Source organism: Heterodontus francisci, chromosome 13 (genome assembly GCF_036365525.1).
Source record: "Heterodontus francisci isolate sHetFra1 chromosome 13, sHetFra1.hap1, whole genome shotgun sequence".
NCBI lineage: Eukaryota > Metazoa > Chordata > Chondrichthyes > Heterodontiformes > Heterodontidae > Heterodontus > Heterodontus francisci.
The window spans coordinates 36,926,819-36,939,281 of record NC_090383.1 but is presented as its reverse complement, the minus strand read 5'-3'; positions in this window follow the sequence as shown (position 1 = coordinate 36,939,281).

The window sequence follows — 12,463 nt, the reverse complement described above, 5'->3', positions numbered from 1 at the left end:
GATCCATTCCCAGACGTTTTCACTGTCTGCTTTGAAATTGGGTCGAGACAAGGGGGTTCCCTCTGGTCTGGTCTGTGCGCTGCACATACCTGGCAATTAGAAATCATTTCTTCTACATCGCTCGATATCCCCGGCCACCACACAGACGACTGAACCCGTGCTCTACATTTCGTGATACCCATGTGGCCCTGGTGTATTTTCTCCAAGATGTCTTCCTGGACTAAGACCGGAATCACCAGCCTGTCGTCATATACCAGCAAATCATCCACAATAGTAAAGTGCCTTCTGTGTTCAAAGAAGATTTTCATCTTTGTACCACTGTGGCCAACTTTACGTGCAATATTGGCGGATACAGATGCAATCCTCATCTTGCATTTGAGCATGACGAATTTCTGGGAGCTTTTTTGAACTTGCCGGCCATTGTGATACAGTGAACTGAGAATATGAGTCAATCTCATTAATGAAGTTAACATTCTGCTGTGTAAGATGGTCAACAGTAGCTCTGGACAATGTATCTGCTGACGTTTGCAGCTTGCCTGTACATAATACCATTTCATATGTGAATCTCACTAACCTCAACGGAATCTCTGGATTTTCAGAGGCATCCTAGTGCGTTCCTTTTCATCAAGGAAGGAAACTAGGGGTTTGTGGTCTGTCTCTATGACGACCTTTAAACCGATGATATAATCTAAGAACTTTTTGCAAGCCTATGTGACTGCGAGATCTTCTTTCTCTATGACGGCGTACCTCGTCTCAGTCACAGACAATACTCGAGATGCATAATAAACCGGTCTGCAACACCCATCTGGCTGTTCTTGAAAAAGGACTGCTGCTATCTCTGTAGATGAGGCGTCTGCTGCAATTGTGGTTGGTAATGAGGGGTTGTAATGTGGGAAATCAGCATTTCCTTGATCCTTTGAAATGCTTGCTCCTGATGTGTATTCCAACACTATGCCTGAGCTTTCCTTGATAGTTGTCTTAAGGGTTCAGTAACTTGCACTAGATTGGGCAAAAATTTTGCCAACTGATTAACCATTCCAAGGAATCATTGAAGATCTTGAACAGAAGTAGGAATTGGGAATTCACTAATGGCTTTCATCTTTTGTCGGTCTGCCATTATGCCCTTGCTACTAATAATGTGCCCTAGGAAACAAATAGACGTTTTAGAGAATTCACACTTTTCATTAAGTGTCAGGCCACTTGTAGACCACTCTAACCCTCAGGTCATTTTGTTCAACAGATTCACCATGGACTAAGATGTCGTCCATATGGCATATTACTCCTTTAAGGCCCTGTAGAATGTTCTAAATAATTCTTTGGAATATTTCAAGTGCTGTTAGTATACCGAATGGTAAACGATTAAAACAAAATCTTTTGAATGGAGTGATTAAGGTTGTCAGTAAACTTGACTTCTCATCCAAAGGGACTTGCCAAAAGCCACAATTTGCGTCCAGCTTTGTGAACATGGTACTTTTAGAGTCATAGAGTCATAGAGTTATACAGCACAGAAACTGGCCCTTCAGCCCACCGTGTCCGTGCCGGCCATTAAGCCTATATTGTATAACTTTGCCAAGCTTTCATCTACTGAGGACATTGGATGAACTTCTCTTGCAACAGCCTTATTAAGTTGGATTAAGTCTACACAAATACAATGATTACCGTTAGTTTTAGGAACTGGAACCATTTCAGAGCACCACTTTGTAGGCTTAGTGGCAGGAGAAACGACTCCCATCGTGGTCATCTCTTCTAGCTGAAGTTGGACTGGCTTCATTAGTGGGTGTGGTGTCTTCCTCGGCATGAAAAGACACACAGGTTTAACATATTTTTGCAAATTAATACTATATTCAGTCTTAAATCTTCCTAGACCACTAAATAATTTTGGAAAGTCTTTTTGGAAGTAACTCCTGAATTCTTGCTGCTTAATTTCTTCCACTTTCCTGATAAGATTAAGGTCTATACAAGCTGTTCCATTTAAAAGAGAAAATTCTTGATTCTGCAGAACATACTGTGTTTCCAATATCCGCTTTCCCTTGCACTGGAGTGTTACCTGTAGTTTTCCTTTGACTTTCAGTTCAGTCCCTCCTGGACACTGAGTGTCTGTTGGTGTTAGGCAATGCATTGATAATCATGGTTCGTTTTCTGATAAAGCTGTTACACTTGCTCCAGTGTCTAGTTTAAAGTTAGTGAAACGTCCGTTGACATATATATGTGCAGTCTAGAATGCACGATTAGGGTCATTGGTCTCACCAATGAAGTTTTGTGATTTATCTTCTGATGGAGATTGTTCAACTTCATTAATAGATCTATGCATGAAGACTTAGAACCTGTGAAAATATCAGTTTTACTGAGGCACATCTTCCCAAAATAGCCAATTTTCTTGAAGTGAAAGCATTCTGCTTTGTTTGCAGGGCTCTGTCTGTGGGTCTTTTGGGCACCACAGCACTGGCAGGGTTTCAAGGCGTCTTGCACTTTCCCTCCCAAGTGTACCTTCGTTTCTGGTGCTTCTTTAACAGTCCTGTGCTTATGGAACTGTATGGTCATCAGAGGTTTCCTGAAGCAAGGTTTATCTTCCCCTCTCAGGATTGCTCTGTTTTGTTTACAGACCTCTGCTTGTCTCACCAGCTGTATTGCTTTTTCTAGGGTGATGTCTTCCTTAGACTGCAATAAATCTGATAGGGATTCATCAGCATTACCTACTACAATGCGGTCTCGTATTAACTCTGATTTTAGGTCTCCATTTTCGCATCCTTCAACTATCCTGTAAAGGTCATTAATAAAAGCGTCAACTGGTTCACCTGGTTTTTGGACCTTTTTGTTGAATTTGGCCCTTGCCAGAATCTTGTTGCACCCCAGGTTGAAACAATTATCAAAGCTTTTATAATACTGCTTCTAATTTATTTGCTGTCGCATGAATGCCTCATCTTGCAATAACATCATCTGCTATTGCTCCTATGGAATAAAGTAATTTGTTGACTTGTTCTGCTTCAGAATTGCTGTCTAATTTTAAAGCAATTCTGTACCTCAAAAATCTTTTTCTCCAAAGTGACCAGTATTGAGTTTGATTTGTTCCTTCCAAGTGTCCAAGCTTCTCTGGAAGCATAAATTTAAGATCCATGACTTTTCTAAGTTTTCTAGGTAGTTTATTTGCTGTAAATTTTCCATCTGGTATTGGAAGTTTTCTCACGCTGCTCAACCTTGCACTGACTCCTGCTGAGGTCATTGTCTTTCCCTTCCCTGGGGAATCTCTCTGTTCAACTAGGTATTTATTTCTTGAAAGCAGCAGTGCAGCATTATTTCAATAATCTCTTCACTTCCTTCCCCTGGAGTCAAGTATTTGCAGCCACTTTTTCTCATGCTGCTTTTCAGTCGCCATGTGTAACATCGCCGACCTCAGATCCGCCCTTGTTGGGGATTTGGTTTTCCCGGTGCTGCCTTCCGAGTGCACCGTTAAAAACAATTTTCATCCCTTTTTAAGGGTTGCTCACCAGATCCCTGACCATTGCTTGGTTCTCTGGCTCGAAGCCTGTGATCGCTGGCCAGGGATTTATTTTTCAAATACTACCACACCTGAATGCCTCTGCAAGCCGACTCCCCGAGTCTCCATGTTTCCATTTCATCCACGGAGCAGCTCTGGAGCTCCTCACAGCCTCTTCTTGAGTTCTACAGTTTTGATGCCACTTTTCTCAGGTCTGACTTTCCAAACTTCTTTAAAGTACTTTTTCAAAATTTTCTGGGTGTTGCATGGTAAGAACCATTGCTGTTCACCATGCTGTATGTTCAGTTAGTCTAGCTAGCAGAGATTACTGAGTCTTCGGTAAGTTTTAACAGTAACTAGTTTGTTACATTTTTTTTATTCATTCCTGGGATGTGGGTGTCGCTGGCTAGGCCAGCATTTATTGCCTATCCTTAATTGCTCTTGAGAAGGTGATGGTGAGCTGCCTTCGTGAACCGCTGCAGTCCATGGGAGGTAGGTACACCAACAGTGCTGTCAGGAAGGGAGTTCCAGGATTTTGACCCAGCGACAGTGAAGGAGCGGCGCTATAGTTCCAAGTCAGGATGGTGTGTGATTTGGAGGGGAACTTGCAGGTGGTGGTGTTCCCATGCATTTGCTGCCCTTGTCCTTCTAGTTGGAAGTTGCTGTCTAAGGTGCCTTGGTGCGTTGCTGCAGTGCATTTTGCAGATGGTACACACTGCTGCCACTGTGCGTCTGTGGTGGAGGGAGTGAATGTTTGTGGATGGGGTGCCAATCAAGCGGGCTGCTTTGTCCTGGATGGTGTTGAGCTTCTTGAGTGTTGTTGGAGCTGCACCCATCCAGGCAAGTGAAAAGTATTCCATCACACTCCTGACTTGTGCTTTGTAGATGGTGGACAGGCTTTGGGGAGTCAGGAGGTGAGTTACTTGCCGCAGGATTCCTAGCCTCTGATCTGCTCTTGTAGCCACAGTATTTATATGGCTACTCCAGTTCAGTTTCTGGTCAATGGTAGCCCCTAGGATGTTGATAGTGGGGAATGCAGCGATGGTATTGAATGTCAAGGGGAGATGGTTAGATTCTCTCTTGTCGGAGATGGTTATTGCCTGGCATTTGTGTGGTGCAAATGTTACTTGCCACTTATCAGCTCAAGCCTGGATATTGTCCAGGTCTTGCTGCATTTCTCCACGGACTGCTTCAGAATCTGAGGAGTCACGAATGGTGCTGAACATTGTGCAATCATCAGCGAACATCCCCACTTCTGACCTTATGATTGAAGAAAGGTCATTGATGAAGCAGCTGAAGATAGTTTGGCCTAGCACACTACCCTGAGGAACTCCTGTAGTGATGTCCTGGAGCTCAGATGATTGACCTCCAACACCCACAACCATCTTCCTTTGCGCTAGGAATGAATCCAACCAACGGAGCGTTTTCCCCCTGATTCCCATTGACTTCAGTTTTGCTCGGGCTCATTTATGCCATACTCGGTCAAATTAAGGAAGGATATAGAGTTTTACTGAAGTATGTCTATGATGCCATGTTGCTGCTGCTTCTTCAAGTCTCTCACTCATGTGATCTTTTACATCATCATAGTGGGAGGTGTTACTCCCACTGTCCCAGACATTAACCCTTTCAAACCCTTATACTATAGCAAACAAGCCATCAGTCACCTTTCTTCTGCATTTGTGGGCCACCTACTGGTAGATGCTGGATAAGTTTGTGAAAGCTCCCTGGAATGATCCAAAGGCAAGGAGGTTGAAGGCAGTGGTCACATTGACAGTTACTGGTGACGCATAGCCACAAGGTCCAGCATGGAACAGGTCTTCTTCTAGAAGTCTGCAGATGTCTGCCACCACCTGACTCAACAACCTGAACTTCCTAAAACACTGCTTTTCTGACGTGTCAAGGAAACTCTGCTCCTGCCTGTACACCTTGTGTCACAGGTAGTGCCTCCGACAAGCTGCACCCCTCTGTTGCTCCCCTCTCTAGTGGTCCCTCTCTGATGTCCAGCTGTAGGTATCTAAATATAAGGCTGCTTGTCCTCATCCAGGTTAGCCAAGACACCACCCACTCTAATGCAATTCAGAAAACCTCCAAAGTGTAGAAAGTAAGCTCTCAGCAAAAGTACTGCTGACTAAACCCTTTCCCACTAGTAGATAAGCAAACAGCTGTGAGTACTATTTATTGTTGTATTTCCATGAACTGTAATCAGGCCCCTCAATTGTCATTCTGTTTTCACCTTGCTTTCAGTAGCATGTTTCAGGAAGCACAGGAAACCTGTGGATGTAACATTAAATTTAAAACTGCATTGGAATATTGCTCCACTGCACGATTAGCAAATGTTAATAGGCAACAGTGGCGCAGTGGTTAGCACCGCAGCCTCACAGCTCCAGGGACCCGGGTTCGATTCTGGGTACTGCCTGTGTGGAGTTTGCAAGTTCTCCCTGTGTCTGCGTGGGTTTTCTCCGGGTGCTCCGGTTTCCTCCCACAAGCCAAAAGACTTGCAGGTTGATAGGTAAATTGGCCATTATAAATTGTCACGAGTATAGGTAGGTGGTAGGGAAATATAGGGACAGGTGGGGACGTTTGGTAGGAATATGGGATTGGTGTAGGATTAGTATAAATGGGTGGTTGATGCTCGGCACAGACTCGGTGGGCCGAAGGGCCTGTTTCAGTGCTGTATCTCTAATCTAATCTAAAATCTAATCTAAACCCATCCGAGGGCTTGGTGCACAACTGACCTAATGCGCTTGAGTTAAATGCGGAGGTCAACGGGTCGGAGCAAACTTCCTGATGCCTTCGCATTTGTGCTGATCTTAACCGCCCCCCCCCCCCCCCCCTCCCTACTTGCACGTAAACAGATTCACTTCTCTGTGTCAAAATTCGCTAAATGTCTCTGAAAATTCTTCAGGGTGAAGCAGATAATGGAGTGAATTTTACCAGCCCTCCAACATCAGGGGTCCTAGCGGGGATCGCCCAGAAAATCCTTCTGGGAGAGGTCCACACGGGACTCAACGCCGGGAAGGCTCTGCTGCATTTTACCAGTGGCGGCTAGGCCTCGGGGCGCCCCCCCCCTCACCCCTCACCCCACCCCACCCCACCCACCGCTCGGTGCAGGAGCCTTAATCTAAATATATTAATACCATTACAATTAATGAATAAACACTTAACTGGTAGCGACGGCCATCCCACGCCGATATTCTGACCAGTTGCCAGAAGACCTGCGCCTTCAGATCTCTGTTTGGAGCAATTGGTGGAGGGGATGCCAGAAAGGGTTGAAGGATAAAGTGGAGAAAGTTTGGGGGCGAGAGGTCGGAAACTAATTTTTTATTTTATTGGCTGGAAAGGGCTGTTTAGATATTGAATACTCACTTCGGTGTGGTAGAGGGGATTTAAACTGATAATATACTTTCCACTTTAATGTTTTCATACCTGTCACTTTAAAAATTTAAATTAAACCTTTAAAAAATGGCATTGGTGCCGATGCCATTGCTAGAGCACCCACCATCTTCACATCATCGTAGATGGGCACTCCACCCCCTCCATGCTCCCCCTCCATGCTAATGAGCCACCTTTTTTTTATTTCCAAAATATACTTTATTCGTAAAAAACTGTAAAAAATACATTACAAAACAGTTCAGAACAGCACCAAGTCAACAATAGAAAGAGTGCAAAGGAGATCAGTTTCCTTCAATACAGGAGTGAGTTGCCTCACAACCCTTCCATTTCATTTTACCTGCCATGCAGCAAACAAAATATTTTCTGGATACAGCCCGAGGGGTTTTCCATGGATCCAGCCCCTCAGTTCACCTTGGTGGGGAACCTTACACAGTGGTCTTTCTCCATTGAGCCTTTGCCGCGGCTGCCCCAAGCTTTAGTGCGTCCCTCAGCACATAGTCCTGGGCCTTGGAATGTGCCAGTCTGCAACATTCAGTCATGGACAACTCTTTGCGCTGGAAGACCAGCAAGTTTCGGGCAGACCAAAGGGCGTCTTTCACCAAATTGATAGTCCTCCAGCAGCAGTTAATGTTTATCTCGGTGTTCATCCCTGGGAACAGCCCGTAGAGCACAGACTCCTGTGTTACAGAGCTGCTTGGGATGAACCTCGACAAAAACCGCTGCATCACTTTCCACACCTGCTTTGCAAAGACACATTCCAGAAGGAGGTGGGCAACCGTCTCTTCCCCACCACAGCCACCTTGAGGGCATTTTGCAGAGGGTGTGAGACTCTGGGTGTGCAGGAAGGATCTGAAGGGGAGGGCTCTTCTCACCACCAGTCAAGCTACATCTTGGTGCTTGTTTGAAAGTTGATGAGGCATTTCGCCAAATAACTTTGGCAGTCTGCTCGGGGAACCATCCGACCAGATCCACCATCTCCTTTCCTGTGGGGCCTTGAGAACATTCTGTGCAGACCACTGCCTGATGGATTGGTGGTCAAAGGTGTTTGTCCGCAGAAACTTTTCCACAAAGGATAGGTGGTACGGCATGATCCAACTGGATGGAGCATTCCGCGGCAATGTGACCAGGCCCATCCTTCGCAACACTAGGGACAGATAGAACCTCAGCACGTAGTGAGACCTGGTGCTTGTGTACTCGGGATCTACGCACAGCTTGATGCACACACGAAGGTAGTCATCAGGATGAGGGTGGCATTGGGTACATTTTTCCCACCCTTATCAAGGGGTTTGAACATTGTGTCCCTCCGGACCCGGTCCATTTTGGATCCCCATATGAAGTGGAAAATGGCTCGGGTGACCGCCACGGCGCAGGAGTGGGGTATGGGTCAGACCTGCGCCACGTACAGCAACAATGTGAGCGCCTCGCATCTGATGACCAGGTTCTTACCCACAATGGAGAGAGATCGCTGTTTCCACATGCTCAGCCGGGGAGAGAGGACAGCCCTGTCTGACTCCAGATTGGATCGGGAAACTTTCTGATTCCCACCCATTGATTGAGACTGCGCTCCTGATGTTTGTGTAGAGCAGTTTGATCCAATTGCAAAATCCCTCCCCAAACCCCATTTTGGAAATTAGGTCCATCATGTAGGTGCGCGATATCCTGTCAAAAGCCTTATCCTGGTCCAAGCTGATGAGGCAGGTGTTCACCCTCCTGTCCCGTACATAGGCGATCGTATCCCTGAGTAGCGCGAGACTATCAGAGATCTTTCTACTGGGTACAGTGCAGGTCTGGTCAGGGTGAATCACCAACTCCAGAGCAGACTTGACTCGACTGGCTATGACTTTGGACAGAATCTTGTAGTCAACATTAAGCAGTGAGATGGGCCACCAATTTCTGATTTCTGCCCTGTCCTCCTTCCGCTTGTAGATGAGGGTGATGATGCCTTTCCTCATGGATTCTGACATGCTGCCGGACAGCAGCATACTCTCGTATACTTCCAGCAGGTCTGGGCCGACCCAGTTCCACAGGGCCGAAAACAAATCAACCGGTAAGCCATCGCTTCCGGGAGTTTTACTCGTCTTGAAGGACTTGACGGCCTTTGTCAGCTCATCCAGGGTTATCAGCTTGTCCAGTCTCTCCCTCATGCTGTCATCTAAGACCTCTGTGATAGATGACAGGAAGGACTGGGAGGCTCTGCTGTCTGTGGGCTTTGCGTCGTACAGCCCAGCATAAAATGATTTGCTGATCCTTAGTATGTCGGACTGCTAAGATGTTACCGAGCCATCCTCTTCCTTCAGGCTGCTCATCACAGAGCTCTCTTTGTGCACCTTTTGGAAGAAGTAACGCGAGCACGTCTCATCCTGCTCAATGGAGTGGACTCTGGACCAGAAGATGATCTTGCAGGCCTCCGTGGCAAAGAGCGAGGCCTACTGGCTCTTCACCTCATGGAGGTCCTCCTTGACCTTGACCCCCATCGAATGCAGCCGGAGCAGATTTTGCATACTTTTCTGGAGTCAGGACATTTCCCTCTGTCTCTCTCTCGCCCTCTGAACGCCTTTGAATATAAAGAACCTCTTGATGTTCTCCTTGATCGCCTCCCACCTGTGAACTGGAGACTCAAAGAGGGGTTTCACGGTTCTCCAACCTTTGTAATCCCTTTTGAGTTCCTCAACGTTCTCTGGGGTTAGCAGTGTAGCATTGAGCTTCCATGTCCCCCTGCCAACCCACTGGTCATCCTGTAAGTGACAGTCAGCCAGTAAGAGGCAGTGGTCGGAGAAAAACACCAGCTTGACGTCGATGGATCTGACCGTGACAGCACGGGACACAAACAGGAAGTCAATCCTGGAACGGGCAGACCTCTCCGATCTTGACCAGGTGTATCTATGCTGCGCTCCGTCTGCAGGTTTGCTGAAGACGTCGTACAGTTTGGCATCTTTTACTGTTTCTATTAGGAATCTGGACGTAGTGTCCAGTTTGCTGTCGTCACTGCCGGATCATCCAGCTGCATCGATGATGCAGTTGAAGTCACCACCTAGGATGACCGGCCTGGACGTCGCCAGCAGCTGTGGGAGCTGCTGGAAGACGGTCAGCTGCTCGCTGCATTGAACCGGGGCATACACGTTGATCAACCAGAGCGGAGCATTGTTATACATTACATCTGCTACGAGGAGGTGACCGCCCACCACCTCCTTAACTTCGGAGATGGTGAAGTTACCTCCCCGCGGCAGCATACCCAGGTCGGAGGAACGAGAATCATTTCCCCCGACCAGTTCGATGGCCCATGGGACCACCATCGCAACCACTGCCTGTAGGTGCTGAGGTGTGGTATTCCACACTCCTGCAGAAACAGTAGGTCTGCTTTGACCTTGGCGAGGTAGTCCAAGGTTGAAACACATCCATAGTGGATTTAATTCTACGCATGTTAATTGAAGCAATCCTTATACCCTATTTTAAGTTAGTTGTTGCTTCCCACACCATTTGTCCTTGCTAGACCCAGTCCTTTGGTATGTTCCTGCATACCCATGTTGTGCACAAGCTGTTTAACATTCGTTGGGCTCAGAAACCCCTTCTGGTTTCTCATGCAGGGTTTGCTCCGCTGGGGTGACACGGGGTGGGGGGGGGGTCTTGTAAACAGCAAGGATTGGGCTGTCCTTTGCTGTTGTTTCCTCCTCGAAAACATCACTGCTCCCGGCTTCCCAGAGCTGGATTGCGCCAGACGTGTTGTTGCTCTCGGTGTCCCGGAGCTGGGATGCGCTGGGCATGTTGCTAGGTTCGGCGCTTTGGGTTTGGGGAGCGCTGAGTCCATCACAACTTTCAGTGCCTGGGGGCTGGGGGGGGGGGCTTCATCTTCCAGCTCACACTCGACACCATCCAGGACAAAGCAGCCCTCTTGATTGGCACCTTATCTACAAACATTCACTCCCTCCACCACCGACGCACAGGGCAGCAGTGCGTACCATCTACAAGATGCACTGCAGCAATGCACCAAGGCTCCTTCAACAGCACCTTCCAAACCCGCGACATCTACCAATTAGAAGGACAAGAGCAGCAAATACATGGGAACACCACCACCTGCGAGTTCCCCTCCAAGTCACACACCATCCTGGCTGGGAACTATATCACCATTCCTTCACTGTCGCTGGGTCAAAATCCTGGAACTCCCTAACAGCTCTGTGGGTGTACCTACCCCAAAAGGACTGCAGCAGTTCAAGAGGCAGCTCACCACCACCTTCTCAAGGACAATTAGGGATGGGCAATAAATGCTGGCCTGGCCAGCGTCGCCCACATCCCATGAATGAATAAAAAAAACCTCTGAGCCTTTGGCCCATATCCCTTAATATCTTTGCTTAACAAAAATCTATCTATCTCAGATTTAAAATTAACAACTGTTCTTTCTTCAACTGCTGTTTGCGGGAGTGAGTTCCAAACCTCTACCACCCTTTGCGTGAAGAAGTGCTTCCTAACATCTCTCCTGAACGGTCTGGTCCCAATTTTTAGACTATGCCCCCTAGTTTTAGAAACTCCAACCAGTGGAAATAGTTTTTGTCTAGCCTGTCTTTTCCTGTTAATATCTTGAAGACTTCAATCAGATCACCCCTTAACCTTCTAAATTCTAGCGAAAACAGGCCTAATTTGTGTAATCTCTCCTCGTAACTTAACCCCTGTAGTCCAGGTATCATTCTTGTAAACCTACGTTGCACTCCCTCCAAGGCCAATATATCCTTCCTAAGGTGTGGTGCCCAGAACTGCTCACAGTACTCCAAGTGTGGTCTAATCAGGGTTTTGTACAGCTGCAGCATAACCTCTGTGTCTTTATACTCCAATCCTCTAGATATAAAGGCTAGCATTCCATTCGCCTTTTTGATTATTTTCTGCACTTGCTCGTGGCATTTTAAAGATCTATGCACCTGAACCCCCAAGTCTCTTTGGACATCCACTGTACTTAACCACTTCCCATTTAGAAAGTACCCTGCTCTATCATTTTTTCGTCCAAAATGGATAATCTCACACTTGCCCACATTGAAATCCATCTGCCACAGTTTTGCCCACTCACCTAGTCTGTCAATATCTCTTTGAAATTTTATGCTATCATCTAGACTGTCTACAATGCTGCCTAACTTTGTATCATCAGCAAATTTGGATATATGACTTACTATGCCATCATCCAAGTCGTTAATGAATAATGTGAGTAGGGGGTTCCTGTTTATTTAGAGCTGCAAAGTGTATGTTTAGAAGACAAGAAAAGAAAAATGATATCACTCACTGAAACTCAACCATCAAACTTTGTATAATTCCGATTCATTTAAAAGTAAAAACACTAACAATTGATCACTTGATCATTGAAAGGACATTTTTTTGAACAGAGGCCATCTTTTAACCATCATTCACAACACAGCATTGTTGCGATCCAAAAAGAACCAGTTAATTCAAGCCTTTATCATCTTGCAGACAGAACAATTCAGATGATTTCTTGGCCAGCCTCCCATCCTCCATAAGTTTCAGCTCAATCAAAACCCTGCTGCCCATATTCTACCGAACACCAAGTTCTGCTCACCCTTCACCCCTGTGCTTGCTGACTTACACAGGATCGCACTC